Source organism: Antennarius striatus, chromosome 19 (assembly GCF_040054535.1).
Source record: "Antennarius striatus isolate MH-2024 chromosome 19, ASM4005453v1, whole genome shotgun sequence".
NCBI lineage: Eukaryota > Metazoa > Chordata > Actinopteri > Lophiiformes > Antennariidae > Antennarius > Antennarius striatus.
Window position 1 is genome coordinate 12,976,738 of NC_090794.1, and position 17,851 is coordinate 12,994,588.

The window sequence follows — 17,851 nt, forward strand, 5'->3', positions numbered from 1 at the left end:
TTGCAAGGATGATGTGACATAATTTGTTTAGGAAATTGGACCTCGGTATCTGCTTAACAACTCTGTGGTTTGGAAGTGTGACTTGTAATATTTACTTGTGAGGCTGTGAAGAAATAATAAAGCCCAAACAGAGTTACCACTTGAGCAAACAATCTCTTCATCTCCGTCGCCTCCCAGGAATTTAATTTAATTATTAGATTAAGGCAACCAGTCATGAGTCATTTTGGCAAATCTGTTATTCCACACTGGATGATCAGTGCTTCACAAAACATTTCCCTTTATGGAACATAAATTTAAAGCTGCGAAAATTAGATCCACTTGAATTATCATAGTGTCATTCGCTCGGATTGTCACCTTGTTAGATTTAATCAATCAGGTAAAACACCAGCATCGAACCTCAAAGATTCATCTACAGCTTTCATCACACAACACAGAAAACAATCATTTCAATCTTGTTCCAGTTCCAACAAATGATCCAAGTAAACAAACAACACATTGTAAAGTCTGTGACATTAAGGAGTCACTCAGTCGAATGTCTTTACTGACCTTCAACAACCATGTATAAGCTTACAACATTCATTAAGCAGCAGAGATCAATGGATAGATCCCCGTCAGAGACTCTAACACTGGAAGGTCAAGCTATTTTTACTATCGGCAGACAAACAGGATAGCGGAAAAAAAGGATTTGAATGACATAACAGATCCATCTATGTAGGTTTATCACGCATGCTTTTATCATGAGTAGTTACAAATGAAGTGTTTCTTCTATTTTATTTGAATATGAGATAGAAATAAATTGTAAATGTACTTTGGCATCAAATAGGGACGTTAAGAAATATCCTCATATGAAGAGGAGAGGAGGGAAACAAAAAAATCAAAAAACCAACCCAGACGTGAGTTCTAAACTCTTGTCCAATCAGGGGCCTCGACTGTTTTGAGTGCCAGTCTCATTTGCCAGTCGCCAATTCAAGCCAAGCATATCCGCTGGCTTCTGACACAGGCCAACAGGCTGTCACTTTAAATATGTTTATTTATTCACACTTGAGGGAGTCTGCTGTAACAGGCAGACAGCTGGTTCAAATTGATTCTCCTGTGAAAATAAGTTGGGAGAACAGAGAAGGGATGAACCGTTGAGAATATGCATGGCGGCCGTGTTCCCTGAACCGTCTGCGCTGCTCCGTGCAAAATGAGCCTCTGTATGCAAAACAGTTCAGTTTGTGAGGATTTGTGTTTCTAAATTTAATCAGTAAAAAAAAAAAAAGACAAAAAAGTAGTAAAGCAGAACCAAGAATGGATTTTTCAGGCTGATACTGATTTCTGCTATTTATCGACCTTGGACCTAAAACATTTTGAGTTGATCCATTCATTTATTTCTCAAAAGATTATATATCTGATTTTCTGAACATACATAATACGAAACTGCAGACAACACATGATATAAACATGATCTTCATCAACTAAACATTTTCTTTATGACGTTTCTACAGTTCTAATATCCTCAAATTAAATTTACATGTGTTGATCTTCTTTTCAGGGGGAGGATTCATCCTCATCATCCCACAGACATCTGGTCCTTTCTCCTCATTCCACTTGTTGTTTGTGGTTTGGGGCTAACAGACCAGAGTGAGGTTTTTACGCTGAAAGCTCCCCTTGAGGGTTTTTCATTGGTGAAATAACCTTCTTCAGCGTGTGGTTGTGTAATGAATACTGGCAACATGGACACAACCTTATTGACACCAGCGATTAATAATATTGACACTTAATCAATCATCAGCGCCGTGGTTATTATTATTGAACGGCTTTCAGCAAAGACTAATGACTGATCATTTCTCCCCTGATTTACGGTATCGTTATGCACATCAACTGAATAGCGAGATGTTTTTAATGCAGATAGAAAAATTATCTCTTATTATTCTCTTATTTTTTAACTAAATATTTCGCATTGCACCCTGAACGAGGCCAGACACACTGGGAGGGGGGCTGGTGAGAGGACTGGTGTCCCGCTGACACCCTACATGTTTCTTACTGTGCCGTCCCAGCAGGTCCTGCAGTGACATCACAGACCACCTGCCTCACTTGCTAACACCACGCTGGATATACAGAATACCTCAAGTCTGGTGAATTCGAGGAAAAAAAATTAACTCGCTTCCTCTGCAATAACTTTATTTGAGCTTTATTTGACCCCGCTTAAAGTTACCCATTTAATTTTCGCATTATTAAAGTTAGTAAATGCTAAAGTTACAATTTATTCCCAGGCATTCTGTTCATGTTCATGAAGCGTTTTGCATTCGTGTTGTTTTCCTGTATGTTGTTGCTGGCGGTGGGCCTTTCTTTTCTGTTCTGTTCTTTTCTGTGTTGTTGTTTTCATGCTTCTAACTGTAATCCTATGTTTCCCATCAGGGTTAATTAATGACTGAACTGGACTAAACCAAATCACCGTGAAGAGGATGAAAACCCTGAAAAGGGAAAGGAAAAATGATAAATTAATTATAGTTACTGATGCAGAGCTCTGACAGCAACTGTCAAATCTTCTTCTGTTACAGTCCTGGTGTTACGGAGCTGCTGCAGCAAATATTGACCAAACTCAGTAATCAATGATTGGAAAAGCCAAATCAGAGCCTGTCAATAACTTTAGACTTCCAAAAGGTGACTCCTTGGCAATGTGAGGGGTAAATTTGCAGTGATGTTGATTTTCATGCCTATCGCCTGCAGGTACATGTAATGCATTTATGAGAAAATACAGATTTTTTTACATTCATGCTTCCTGACATATAAACCAAAATATATATTTTCAGCACATACAGAATACTTAAGGTTAATTCTTCTTAATCTGGTATTCTTAAAATAGAATGTGCCTCTTCTATGTCCTTTATGTTTTTCAAAATGAATGTGTTAGACTGAAATGTACAACTCTGTGACCTCACGCTGTCTCTACCTGTCTGGTATAATGTTCATTTATCTTCATAAATGTCCTCAGACACTCAGGGCTCCACCACACATCATTATCTCTCAGTCCAGCGCTGAGCTCGACAGGGATATTCACAAATATGAATCTTTTTTTTTCTTCTCTTCTTTTTCGTCAAATTTTCACACCTTGTTTACAACACTGGACTGGTGTTTAGCGGGGTCATAACTGTTGGTGGTACTTCCTGAATTGCAGTGACAGTTTGATCCTAAATCAAGGCCCATGGCAGTAGAATTATACGTGGGGGCTCTTCGGAGGTGACTCAAGGCTGAGAGCTGACCTTGGGGCTAAGCAGCACTTTTGTGTCGGTGTCACCCCGGCATTACTGATGTGATGGGCTGTTTGTGCGCTGGGTATGATGAGCGAAGACAGGTCGTGACACCTATTTTTCAACAAGGAATGCTTTCCTCCTGTTGGCTTTACAGACTCTGCACGTAAAATGGAAAAAGTCATCCAAATTAAATAAAAAAATAAAAAAATAAAAAACGATGATGGAGACTTTTTAAAAAAAAAAGAATGTATGAGTTCAGAGTGATCTAACAAAAGCTGATCAAACTGAATTAAACGTTTAAACAATACTATGTTATCTTTATTTTCCCATGTCCTCTTATTTGGTTTGATATCATTCAGGAGTTATCCTGTAAAGTTGATAACACACTTCCATCCCTGTGGCAAGGTTAGAGCGGCTCCATTGTCCCGGTATTAAATTACATATTGAGTGATGGTCCTGAAAAGGCAGTTGGGAATACAGATGACTTCAGACGACGTCTCTCTCAGTCCACCCAGGCCTCTTATTAATAGTGACTGTGTCTATTCTATGAGAACATCAGGCTGGAAAAGATTGTGATACTGACTGATGGTCTGACTCGCTTAAAACCTGTTAGTAAGAGAATTGCCTCTGATGCTGCCAAAAACGTTAGAATCTGTGTGTTTATTTATTTCCGTGGATATGTGCTGATCTGATTCCACATATTTTATCTGTTAGAAACAGAACCCTGATGTTTCCAGTCAGAACTCACACTGATGTTTCACAGGTAGCTAATTATCAGCGAGTAACTCGTATAACCTCAAACACATCCATAACACAACACCATACAGGGTTAGTGGTGTACACGTAATGAATATCAATAGTTTACACGCATATGAATCCAGTGGCCGCTCTTCAGCGTTCATCTCAGACAGTGATACTAAATCAGGCTGCAAACTCATTGATTATACCATAATGTATGACTCCTCTGGTTAAGTCATTGATTACTGTCTTAGCAGCACTGTGGGTGGAGGGGAAAATATGCAGTCATCAACATATTAATTGACCTCATTTCCAAATGCCCTCCTCTTACTCCAGCAGTGAGTCGTATTACAAACATTACATGATGTCAAAACAGCATCGTCAGGATTGAGGAAAAAAAAAAAAAAAAAGTGATCAAGGAAGAGTTTTGCTGTAGTTGTGGAAAAACTCTGGATCATATTATACACATTTCCTTTTTGTGAAATTCATTTCCTCCCAGCAATCCTTTAATAGGAAAACCAAATTCATAGAGGAGTCCAGAATGCACTTCTCATCAATAGCTTCGATAGAACTTGCTTAAATTTATGTTGTAATTGCATCGCAGTCGAATAAATGTTGTGAGTCTTGTTTGGCAAGGCTGAGCGTGTGAAGTATTAAGTCACTAAATTTCTCCGTGCTGAATTCCATTACCCCTGTCAGCACTGCAAACATAATGACAGCTAAGCATCTCACAGACTTCCAGCAAACTGCCAATAGCAGCAACTTTTCAGAAAGCCTTCAGGAGTGGTTTTGATGTTGGTATGTTGCTATGACACCGGGAACCTCATTGTCTGTGATGTTGTCCTGATGAAAAACCTGCTGGTCATTACCGACAGCCTCCCACATCCTTTTAAAAATGCATTTACCTGTAATTGTAATCGAATCCGTCTGCAGGCGTTCCAGTTGAGCTACAAATGCGAGGAAGACTACAAACACGTTCCATGTATTATTTAGATCAAGAGTTAACCCAGCCACAGGTGATGAGGAAAGGTGGACTAAGCATCAATCTTGAGTCTCCCCAGTGATGAGTAATGCGGTTAGGTTGAGATTCAAGATGTCAGACATCGCTGGTGGTTGGAGGTGTTTATGGCAAGTAGCCACGTATAAAATGGGTGGCGGTGGGAGGGAGGAATAATTGACGTGTCACCCATGAGGTAGTACCTCATTCTCCTTCTGCTCCGAAGTCAAAAGATTTATGATGCAGAGGTTCACAGACATTTACCGGTCTGCTCTCACCCACTTATTTTGCAGGAGGGGGCTTCTGTTTGCAGTCCAGAGAAGATAAAAATAATTGGCATAGCTCAACAGACTTGATGATAGGGAACACACCCCACCATACACAACAGGAAAGCATGGATCCAGAGAAGGTACAAGGGGTTTGAAGAGGACTTGACTTCCTTTTAAGATGTCATATGACATGATGGGATGTCACAGCTATGTTATCAGTTTAGATTTTTCTTTTTATAATCAGTCTTTCCAATGTTTCTTCCATTGTGCTTTCACTGCATCATTATCAAATCAATTCCACTTGTTAATTCAGAGGATACCCAAACAAATCATATTCCATACCATGTTTTCACTGTTGCTCGGCACACAGGATGATTCTTAAATCAACAAAAGCCTGAAGCGACATAGTGTAAATGAGTAAGAGCATCATTATGTTAGCTAGCTGGGAAAAGGCAAATATAATGGAAAGGAGCAAAGAAGAGGAAATGAGACAAAAGGAGGCAGAGACGATAAACGGTATAAAATGAGGTAGCAACCAAAGAGTAAGTGAAGTTAGCAATGGAGATGATTGGAGTAATGAACAGTGATGGATGAACCCAAACAGGGAGGTGCAATACCCGCAAGTTTTTTAAGTTTTTCTTATTTTCAATTTTAAAATATTTAAAAATTAAGCATCATTAAGGCCTAAACCCAAATATGGCACCTAGTATTTTAGGTGGGATGAACTGGAAATAATATCAACAGCCTTCAGCCGTTCTGCACAAAAAAACAATATCTGTTAAAAAACCCACAAAGATGCCAGGAAAAAACAGTTTCATATAGCTCCGAGACACAGGCTTCAGTGATTTTTCTCAATAGTGACTGGAAAAAGAATTTTTGTTTATTGGAGAATGCAAAAGGGCACATTCACAAAACATTGCTCATAAGCCTGTCCTCTGTGACCACAACAATACATTTTAATTTGGTGAGTAGTTTTTGGCAAGTGTCTGCTGGCATTCTCTAGTTTGAGATGTAAAATGAATCAGTTTTTAATAATGCAGGATATATGTGTGTGCAGGCTTGCACTGTGTACACTTTCCATTTGGAAAAAACAATTAAAACCTTCATGGCCAAAAAGCACAGCATTCGGAATAATGGAAAAAAACCTCTTTATGTTTTGACTGCTGCCAGAGCAGATTTAACAATTCCAAATGGTATCTTTTTCATAGAAATGACTTTGATAAGACTCATTTGTTTGAGAATTAATGAAGCTAGAAGTCAAATGTGCTTTGGGTTAATTAGTTCTTTGACTGAAAGGGCACTCGGTAGAGTTCATACTTCCACCAAGGCTCAAATTCCAATCCTACAATGTCCAAGGAAATGACAGAATGAATGGATCCAGCAGTGTTCAGATTCACTCACTTGATCTACCAGTCAATAATGAAAAACACTTCCAAACTAAGATTAAGGAAATAAAAGCCATGATTTTGAATGTTGCAGTTTTATTTTTTATTTTTTTTATATTTTCAAGCATCATGCCACAGGTTTATTTAACACCATGATCAGAATGTTTGAAGACTCTGAAATGCATACATTTCACACACTCATATAAAATGATGAAAACTGCATAATGCACTACATGGTAAACACAGACAGGTTTTCATTACCTGCTATAAGTTTAAAAATTCATACAGCCGTCTGAGGGGAGATCCTGCATTTAATAAACTGTCATTTAGATTCCTGCGTCCAGTATCGGGACATCTTTTCTGGAAAGGAAATTTCAACAATTACTGTCACTCATGTGAGACCTCTTGCATGGTTCATCTTGCAGAAAACACAACATCCAATTACTATAAATTTCATGCAACACATCAGTGCTTGGGCTTAATTATACCTCCTACTATTTCCTTTAAATGATGGTTCTAATTGATTAAATAAAAACCAGACAACCTTGCGTCATGGACTCCATGAAGAATAGTTACAGTTTGATGGCAGCGAATAGGAATCTGAATAAACTGATCATTCCAAATATAATCTAATTCCAAATAATATAAATAATCAGAAGAATGTAAATAAATAAATATAGGCTGTACAAATGAGTCCACTGAGGAAAACATGGATTTTGGGTTTGTAAAATAAAAATGAAATGTGTTTTCTGCTCTTTCTCATTCCTCTGCCTTCCTGCTCTCTTTTGTTCTTGTATCAGCAGGTTTGACACCATTACTCTTTGAAACCCAACCACTCTTTGCCACAATGACATAAAGATGCTGTCAACTGTAAATCTTACCTCTGGGCAGATTTTTCCAACTCTCCTTCACTACTGAGTTCTTAACCAGACCAAGTCTTGCTGACCATAATATTTATTGTCAACTCCATCATTCAACCAACACTACTTACAGGTCCTCCTCCCACTTTAAAATATGATGCTAACATGATAGAATCTAATTTTTTCCATCCTTTTTGAGCATTTCAATAAAATAATTGTTCGCTCTAATGAAGCCTTTTATGAATGAAAGGTCTTCAGTGAATGTTTGGATTTAAAGATGGACGTACTGTATACCTCAAAAGAATCGCAGTGTTTTAAAGTCACTTTGAAAAGTCTGCACGACATGTACTGTGAAGAAACATTCAGTTCTGGTATACAGTAATTATAATGATTTAAAGGTGAACGTTATATCAGACGTAAATAGACAAAGACTTAGATGTTTTTCCTTGGAAGAAAACAATTGAATGTTTTCGACACTTTCCTTGAAATATGACTAAGAAACATAAATTTTCTGTGGTGCAGTCGATGAGTTTGGGACCTTTGACTCTCAAATGTATTTAATTTGTGGTCTGGAATATTACAATATGATGGACTGGCAAAACGAGCCATGATACTGAGAAAATAAATGTCAATTTCAGCATTTGATTAAAATGATTTTTTTCACAGAGAAAACATGCTCGCCATTCTCCACCTACTCCGCTTCAGGCCATGTTTAAATTGGACACAAAAAAAACATATTATAGGATTCCATTTCTTTGCTACATATTTAACTCTTTATCATTGTCTTGCACATTATCCTGTTGTGAGATTTGTAAAAAAAAAAACCAACATACCACACCTTTGTATAATTAAACTTATCAATATATTGGCTGGTCAGACCTAACTTCTTTGCCTCTTTTATGTTTCAGGCTTGTCATTTCATTGTCCTGCAAACACTTATTCAATATCATTAAAATTCAGATATGAATATACAAATTGTATAGATATAATACAGTCCACAGACATTTATATTTATTGTACCGTTAGTGACAAACCTTGCCAAACGCACTGCAACTACATATTTCATTGGTGATTGTGTAATAGACACAAAAGACTTAGAGACATATTGTCTCATCTCTTCTCTGACTCCGCTGAAGGAGAGAGACAGCTGGCGGTCGAGTGGTACTTACGCCTGGTTATATCATTCAGCAATTAATAAAGAAAAGAAGACATTTAAAAATGTCCAGGACAGAAAACCTTATATTCATGACAGACACGACACAGTGTGTGTTGGTGTGTCTGTGAGTCTCAGGATTGACAGAGCGATGCTGTAAGACAGAAGATAAATTCCAACCTGTGGTGAACACTATGAGCACCTGAAGCACACTCGAGCTAGGGAACAGCTTTCAAGATAAGTGTGAGAAAACCACGATAACATCTGTGTCTCCGGATCCGTCGTATGCAGACCCAGAGACTGCAGCATTTTAATGGGGAGCATATTTTCGCATATCTTAAGGCAGTTTATGTCGCATAGAGGAGGATTTTTCATGTTAGCTGTAAGCCTGCTGAAAAGAGATATTAGAGGAACGGTTCATCACGAACTCTGTAAATCATCAGGTGTAAATACATTTAAAAAATTGTTACCTTGTGAATGCAAAGCAAGTTGTGAATTTAGCATGATATCGAATAAGGAGCTAAGGACGCTCATTAGATGAATTCTATCTATCTTGAAAAGATCTTATAAACAAATCTGATGCCAGACTGATTTGTACATAGAAAGTAGATCAGATTACTGCAGTGGACTGGCTATCAGGATTGTTTCGCCGGGCAGGTCATGTGCTCGTCCACCATTGAGATGTAATACAGAGTGGCATCTTCATTCATGGGGCACAAGAGAAATGTGAAATTGCCTAAACCACCTGCTCATGGTCTTTGCCACACTTGCTTTCAAAATAATGAATTTCTGCAGACAGACTCTCTGACAGGAGTGCCTCTTCACCACACACATGCACGAACACACACATGCACACACATGCATGCACGCACACACACATACACACAGTTGCAGCAATTCAGCACCAGGAATATTTCTGACAATAACCCATTTGGCACAGATACAGAGACAGGAACGATCGTTTCACCACACTGCTGGAGCTCAAAGCGACCACGTGAAAACTAGGCTAAATTAGAAGTAAAAAGGTCAAAGATATTTGGCAGGGAAATATTCTGTTCAGTTATTACATATTCAGCTTTCAATAATATGAATGAATTAAGATTCATCTTCTGTACATCATGAACTTACAAAAGGTCAGCGTAGCTTTCATGGCTACCAGGATGGGAGGAGCTTGTGCAGACTAACACCTGGATGTCCTCTGTTACTGTTAATGCATATCAAAGAAACAAATGGTAAAGAGCACACTGCCTTGGGTGTTTGGTACATACGAGTCAGAGTCAGAATCTTGCTCAGTAATCAAGTTTGTACAAGACAAACACGAGCTAGAAACAGAGTCCCTTTGAATTCCTTTCTTGGCTCTATGAGAAATAATTTCTCTGGGGATTTAGGAAATGTCTCTATCGATGGGAAACGCAGCAGGCTATCAAAACTGTCAAGTCACGAGTGAAACTTATGAGCTAAAAACATTATTAGTCATGCCCCCCGTTTCTCCTCTCAGTTGAAGTAGATCATGCACTCTGTCACTGGTTTCCATCACTCTAATCTGGGCCTAATTAGGACCTAATAGGTCCATTTGTCACACCGCAGGACTGTGGAAGCATCCAATAATCTGTTTGAACAGTTGTTGGTTTTCGGTGGTGCATGTTTATTCTGAAATGATTTACAGTATACAATCTTCCAATGACAAAATGTTTTTATTAAACTTTTCTTTATAATCTGTTTGACGATAGGGGCGACACGGTGGGGCAGTGGGTAGCTCTGTCACCTCAACTCCTTCCTGTGTGTCCTCCCCCCCCCCCCGTGTCTGCGTGGGTTCTCTCTTGGTTCGCCAGCTCTTCACTGAACATTCCGCTATCCCAGGAACAAACTTGTGTTTATTCTAACAGCAACAACAACTATGGATGACTTCTCAGTGTCTTGGAGGAACTATTCCTGCTGAGTTTCAAGGGAAAGGCAGGAGATGAAAATAAGAAAAGGGTTTGAGCTTAATCCTGCTTTAACTCTCCTTTATTCCAAGGATTATCCTGATTCTAGAGTTGAAGTCTGAGGCTACGTATCAACGCACAAGACAAACTTAACAATCACAGTTTGTACTTTTATTCCTCAATTCATTAGAATTGCAGGCATTAACAAAGTTAGGGCTGTTCTTTGCTATTTATAACCCCCCCCCCCCAAAAAAGGGACATTTTCTTTTCTTTCCAATTATACTAATATAATGTTTCTGCTTCTAAAGAAAGTAGAGGTATACTCTACTATATATCACATATGTTATATAATATAATATAATATATTATGATACAGTATGAAAGACTGGCCTGTGCTGCGCTTGTCACGCGGAATCAGTCAGTCTGATTGGGGACGAGTTCTTAGTTCAGAGCACAAAGATTCATTTTTCATGTTCAAATGAAAAAGTGATGAGTTAAGGTTTTATGTTTGGAATTCATGAATTCCAAACATAAAACACATTTTAACTTAATGCAAAGGCAGCATTAAGCTGTAAAGAAGATGGCAATGATTTACTGACATAATAAATATGACATAATACAGTGACGGATGCTGACTGATTACATTTTGAAAGGATCAAAATAATTCATTTGCCCGAGTTAAATCTGGTTCATGTTTTATCATTGAGCTAAATTTAGGAAAATCATCATAAATCTGTTTTATGTCACCAGCTTTTTCAAGTGAGAGCTGTGGCCATTGCATCTTCCCATCATTGTAGTAGTATTTGTGATAAAATATACAGTATTAATTTAATAAGTTAAACAGGATGTACAAAAAATAACAATAAATCATAATTCAATGACTTCTCCTGAAGGAAAGTAAATGTCCTCTTACTTTCACTTACTGCGATGAGAATGAATAATGGAACTGCACAGAGCTGCTCCCTCTTTAAAATGCATGACTAAGATCTGCACATATAAAGTTGTGCAGTCGAGCTACTTTCATGTGAATCATATAAAATTACTGCTGATCATTACCTTCATGACACTTACTGCTCATTATAGAAATCAGTAAATGTGAAAATGAGAAATCTAAAATGATGAAATTCAAACTGTCACCTGCACGGTAGAAGGAAATATAAAACGTGTACCTAAGATGTAGCTTAGCAAGACTTTGAGGTTGTTGAGGTAGTTTTTAAAAGAATGGGGAATAGCTCAACACAAATGTTAAATTTAATTTGCCACACCCTCGTCTGCCTGTACCCTCTGCTGCAACGATCAGTCTAGTAGAGATCATTAGTTGTCAGGAACAGAGTCTCCAGCCAGAGAAATTAGTGGCTTTAATCTGCAGTGTGGGTAATAGAAATAAAAATCCCTGACAAGAACCACACAACCATTTATTAACGCTCACGATGCCAATGAACACACCTACATTAAGCTAAGTACTGAAGCTTTGAATGATCCTTTATTCTTCAATGGTTGGAATTTGTGACATGTGACCTTAAATGTTTCACAATGTCCATTTTCTATCATAAGGACTCAGTTAAAAGCACAAACACAGCTTTCAAATTCAAAATCACTGTTATACAGATCCAGACCTGTACGTTGTATTTCACATGTATTGTCCACCTGCACTAAACCATAATGAGAGCTAAATTATACTTCTCTGCAGTCAACATGGAATTTGATATAAAGAAATGGAAGGCAGTGTTTGACCCTCGCTAAAGCCATGCCATCAGCTTGTTTTGTAACCAAGCAGAGTAATGTGAGAGGAGCAAGGCTGCATTGTCCTCAGCTGAGCCCTTGACCAAGAACAGACAGATGGCCTGTTAACCCTACAATTGAAGAAACATAGAGCAGCATGTATAAATGTTATGGCATGAAACACTCATATAACTGCTGTGAATCATCATCATCGTCATCGTCATCGTCATCGTCATCATCATCATCATCATAAAATGCCCCAGTACAATATATTTACAATTCTCAGTCCACCTACAATCAGAGCTAATATTTAAACCGTCCCATCTGTTCCCAGTGTGAGTTTGTGTGTGTTGCAGAGTCACACAATTTAATCCTCTTCCCAGCTGCTCATTGAGGAACACATTTCTTTTCTCGGTTGTCTAACATGACCCAGACTCTTTTTCAAGTCTGCACGAGTTGTGAAATTCAATTATGGCCTCAAGTGCACCTTTTCATGGAAATATTATTCTCCCATATTAAGCATCCACTAAGTTTGTATTTAATGTATGGAAATCTCACTGAAGGACAGTCCAATTCCCTCAGACCTGTCCTCGGGGCATTCGTCACCGGTGTGCTCTGAATTCCAATGGTAGGATGCCGTTCACCTGTCTGAAAACCAGCGTCAAGACAGGATGAAGGAGCAATGATTGATTATTTGCTTTATGTCTTATCTTTCCAATCAAATTTCACAATTGACGGGACAAAACAAATACTGCTATGCCGAGGGAAAAGCTAAAAAATTTAAACCTCTTTAATAACTTCTTTTTTCTGACACATGAAGCCAAATCTTATCAGGCTTCAGGTGAAAAATGAAATGGATTTTACCCGCTGGTCCTCCTACTGATAGGTCAGTCCCCAAAGACCATCTGGAATCCCAGTGTTCAATTTAGCACACAAGACTGACTTCATATTTGTGACCTTGACCCTCACCATTCCTGCCTTTTTTTGGTTGCCTGGTATTGATAACAAGTTCCTGCATGAATGAGGCCACAGCTGGGGTCCTGATTCTCACTTTCCTCTTGTTGACTGGGGGCCTGATCGACAGAAGGAGTGGATGTAGATAGCATTCACCTCAGCTGACCTGCAAACCGTCTCTTATAACTGCGGTTTAACGATGATTATAAAGTAATTTTTGCTCATGTAAACCAATTCATTCAATTATTTTGTGAGCTGAAGTTTTTTTTTCTTCTGCACCATTCTGTTAGTAATGAGAACATTCTTTTGTCATTTCTAAAAACATACTTTATTTCTAGAAAATTCATGACAAAGCATTTTTTTGCTGCTCTTCAACAGCTAAAAACTTAAAAAGTTGACTCAGTTAAAGGAAATTATTTGTTCGATGATCTACTTTCTTCTTGACAGAATTAAACACGTCTGTGACGAACTCTAAGAAGGAATAAACAATGAATCCTCAAATTATGTTCATGTACAGTAGATGTAAGAGAGATCAGACATCTCCTAATCATAATATACTGTAGATCAATAAATCCATCCTTGATCAAACAACTACAGTAGGAGAATCTGCAAGTGTGACTTACATGGTATAACAGTCTTGGCTTTTTTAATGTTCTATATTGAGTAAATTGTTGCCTAAGGTCTTTTAGTGCTTTTCTAACCATATTCTTAACTTCATGGATATTTGCAAGGAAAGGGAGAGACGATCAAATAAAAGGATGATATAAACTAGGGATTAGCGTATAGGAGATGGCAGGAGAAGACAAAAAAGAACACGGGAGAACACTTTTCAAGGCACTGCCTGCAGAAGATTTTAACTTTACTGTTTGAAATTAGTTCAGCTCGACCGTGACAAATAGACCCCAAAGATTCTTCAAAGTTGTGATGCTTTCATTTTTTTTTCTATTTACTTTAAGGAAAACAGTAAGCCAAAAGGCGTGAAGCCTCCACCGACTCAAAATGAAAAATGTCAGATACCAAGAGGTCAGACGTTATGACTGGGCACTAAACCTCTCCCAGTGGGTGGACTGAACAAGACTTTCTATTGAAAAAGCTCATCTTTCATTGTTAAACAGGTGGAGGACAGTTTAAAAAGCATCAAACGAGTAGTTTGGGTCAGCTTGGACGTAGCACATATGTTTTTCATCAGTTGTCTGTTTGCTGGGTGAACATGTGTGTGATCAGCGTGTTGTGTATGCTTGCTGTTTTACTAACCATTAGATATTTTATTATCTTGTGCTTTTTTTCCTTGATTAGATTTTTTTTCTTCGTCTTTTGCTTTGTTTGAGACTATTGCTTGTTAGTACGAGGTGGCTAATAGCAATATTAAAAACTGTATTATTTACTTTGAAATACATTTATTAAAGACCTGATGATATATTACATCATGATCTTAAAAAATATAGATGGCTGCCAAAACTATTATTCAGCATTTTCATTTCCAAACTAATAACAATTGCATCAGAACAATCCCTTTCATTGCCACAAACACGCATGGTGTGTGTGTGCGTGTGTGTGTGTGTGTGTGTGTGTATGCTCAGCCTCTGGTTAATTCCAGGAGGTGAAACTGAAACCACCAGTGAAAGCACATGGAGTCCTCAGCGTGACGTACACACAGCGGGAACAACTGAGTAATCATAGCCAATGCAATACAATCCCACCTTGGTGAAACACACTCTGGTGAATGTTTGCTGAAACAGCATCTAGGTTGTTTATACAACCAGACAGGGAGGTGGGGTTTTTTTTGTTTTTTTGGCTGCACAATTTGGGTGTTGAACTGTATTCCTGTAGTGTGATTTTCTTTAGTTCCTACAGTTGGCTACAGGTAACAGTTTTGTCCACGAGCATCTAAAAAGGAATATCAGTGACGCAGCAGTACAGGAAAAAGATCTTCCAGTGACCCGCCACAGCGGATGAAGCAGTAGAAGAGGAATGAAGGAATGCTTAACCTACACTACCATACATATAGAAAACAGATGAAATAAAACACTGCTGTTTTCCTTCAAGCAATTTTACTAACTAAAATGGTATATGGTAGAGTATAAACCTCCAGTAAAGCCAAATAATGCTATAAAAATCTCTTTACAGTGTCTGAAGCATGGCTCACCATCCCATAAATTTAAAGAATGTGAAAAAAATTCCTGGATCCACCATGTTATCCAACTTGACTCCAAAATGCGATGGCTTCTTTGCTGGTGTGTACCCCATCCTTCCACTGTGATTCATGGAAATCTGTCCTGTAGATTCTGCTTAGAATCAAACCAAAATGCATGGACATGGATGAGCAGACCTCCTATCTTTGGCATTTTGTTAATTATTAGTCAACCAGTTCAAGAAATCTGATCAAACACACAAGTAGTTGAGTGACATCATTCTAACTGGAAACACATCTGAGATCCTTGCAGTGTGTATCTATAGGTTTGCAGTAAACTACCCCATATGTCACACACTCACTACTAGACTTCATGTTTGCCGACATAAAGAGCAGGTCCTTTTGAAATTAGTAACCTGTAACATCTGACACTCCATTTACTTTACAGTTCTCAGATTTGTGGAGGCGATCAAAGCTTCTCTTGGTGTCTATCCAGCGGCGTATTCCCCTCCTGCTGAAACAACGCATCTATGCTAAGCTGCATAAATCAATGAAAGAGCCACAGCAAAATCATGAGTCAAGACTGAGCGGTGCGGTGTCCCCCTTGAATTTAATGATCAGTGAGTGACACTATGGAAGAAGTCCAAGCTTTTAATGATATTGCAGTCAGTCAACACCACTTTTAAAATGTGAAAAGATGTCTGCAATAAGGGATCAATGCCAATATAGTATGTTGAGTTATGTTCCTACTATACGTGTGTATTATATGAATTTTTTGCAGAGAAAAATGAGTAAATAAATAAATAGAAATGTTGAAGATACTAAGACCTGACATGTTTAAAAATCACCAGACACTGATATCCCACTGTATTATTCCATTAAGGTACATGTAATTTTATTTAGCGGGTTTTTTTCTTTTGTATGTGGCGACATAACAGGATGGAGCCACACAATGTCTTCCATGAAGCGATCATCTGCTCTGTCCTCATGGTCTCCGGGAAGCTTACAAACCAGGTAATTGTATTTCCTTTATTAAATTTTGGCTTGCCATCTAGCCATTTATATCCAAGGATGCTTGATTACATTAACCATAAGCTAAGAGAACTGGGATGTAACACAGCACTGTCTTTGATATGTGCAGACACTCGTATTTCCATCGGTCTAAATCAGTGTTGGTCTGATGGATCAGTGCTCACAACATCCTCGGGCTGCCTCATTTCCTGCTGGTGGATGCATATAATGATGTCTGGATGAAGGTCTGTATTTTCTGTTGTGAGTGTGGAATCTGCTTGGAACACAGAGCATAGTCCAGGAAATCTGTGCGAAGCTGGCTTCACTTTGACTGCACCAGCAACGCAGCTTAAATACCAATGAAGACGACTGTTTGCATGTAGAAGACATTTGCACTTTTAAGTTTGCACTTTCACTTTTAGTGACCTGTAAACTTTTAGAAATGGGATGACATAGGAATAGGAAAAAGGCCCAATTCCACAGTAGTGGTTCACATCACTCACACCCAATCATAGACACAGACTCACCGTGCTCTTCTCATCCTAAGCAACTTCTACAAAGAGCACTCATAGTTTAGGTATGGCACTTATATGCTAAGGTGTAGACTTGGGACAAAAACATAAAATGGCCTAAATTTTGCAAATGTGTAACACAAATCTATAACAGCACTGAATCGGTTCAGTGAACATGGAGTGAAAATACAACAGAAAGAGTCAAATATAATCTGCTCAAAAACCTGTCAAGATTTGTTTACTAATGTAAGGGCTGCTCAACCTATATGTTCAAATTCACTGAATTCTCTTGATTGGCTTTTGAGGAATTATGGATGATCACACCGCGTAACAGAGCCTATTGTAAGCAAAACACCATAAAAATCACAAGGTTTAAACAACCAAAAGGTACCCAAAGTGTTTACACTAACAAAACTAACAGCAGGCAGAAAAAAGTAACATAACATGCCAATGCTCACAGAATCTCCGATAACTACCGGTAATCAAGTATGAGGGCATTAATGGTTTTAAAAATGAAAATCGAGAGTTTAAAATCAATTCTAAAATAGACTGGAGGAAAAGGTAATGACAATAACATGTGGATGAAACGTTCTGGAAGTGTTTGTGAAAAAGTGAGCAGCAGTATTTCTCACAAACTGGAGGACCTCAAGTGTCTGAATCAGACCAGCATAGAGAGCTTTACAATAATCTATCCTTGAGCTAATAACATGAACAGCCTTCTTTCTTATTACAGAAAATGCTCAGCTATTATCAGCTATAAAACATCACCTCTAGATTCTTTACATAGTGCTTGGAATAGAAAATCAGAACACCAAAGCTTGAGACCTTTATTCTTAAACAAAGCTCCAAACACTGTATAATCTTTGGTCTCTCTCACCAGTCACTGATTTATATAACAGGGATTTAATTGCAGCACTTCCACGTCCACTTCATTTCATGTATATAAATCTGTAGGTCA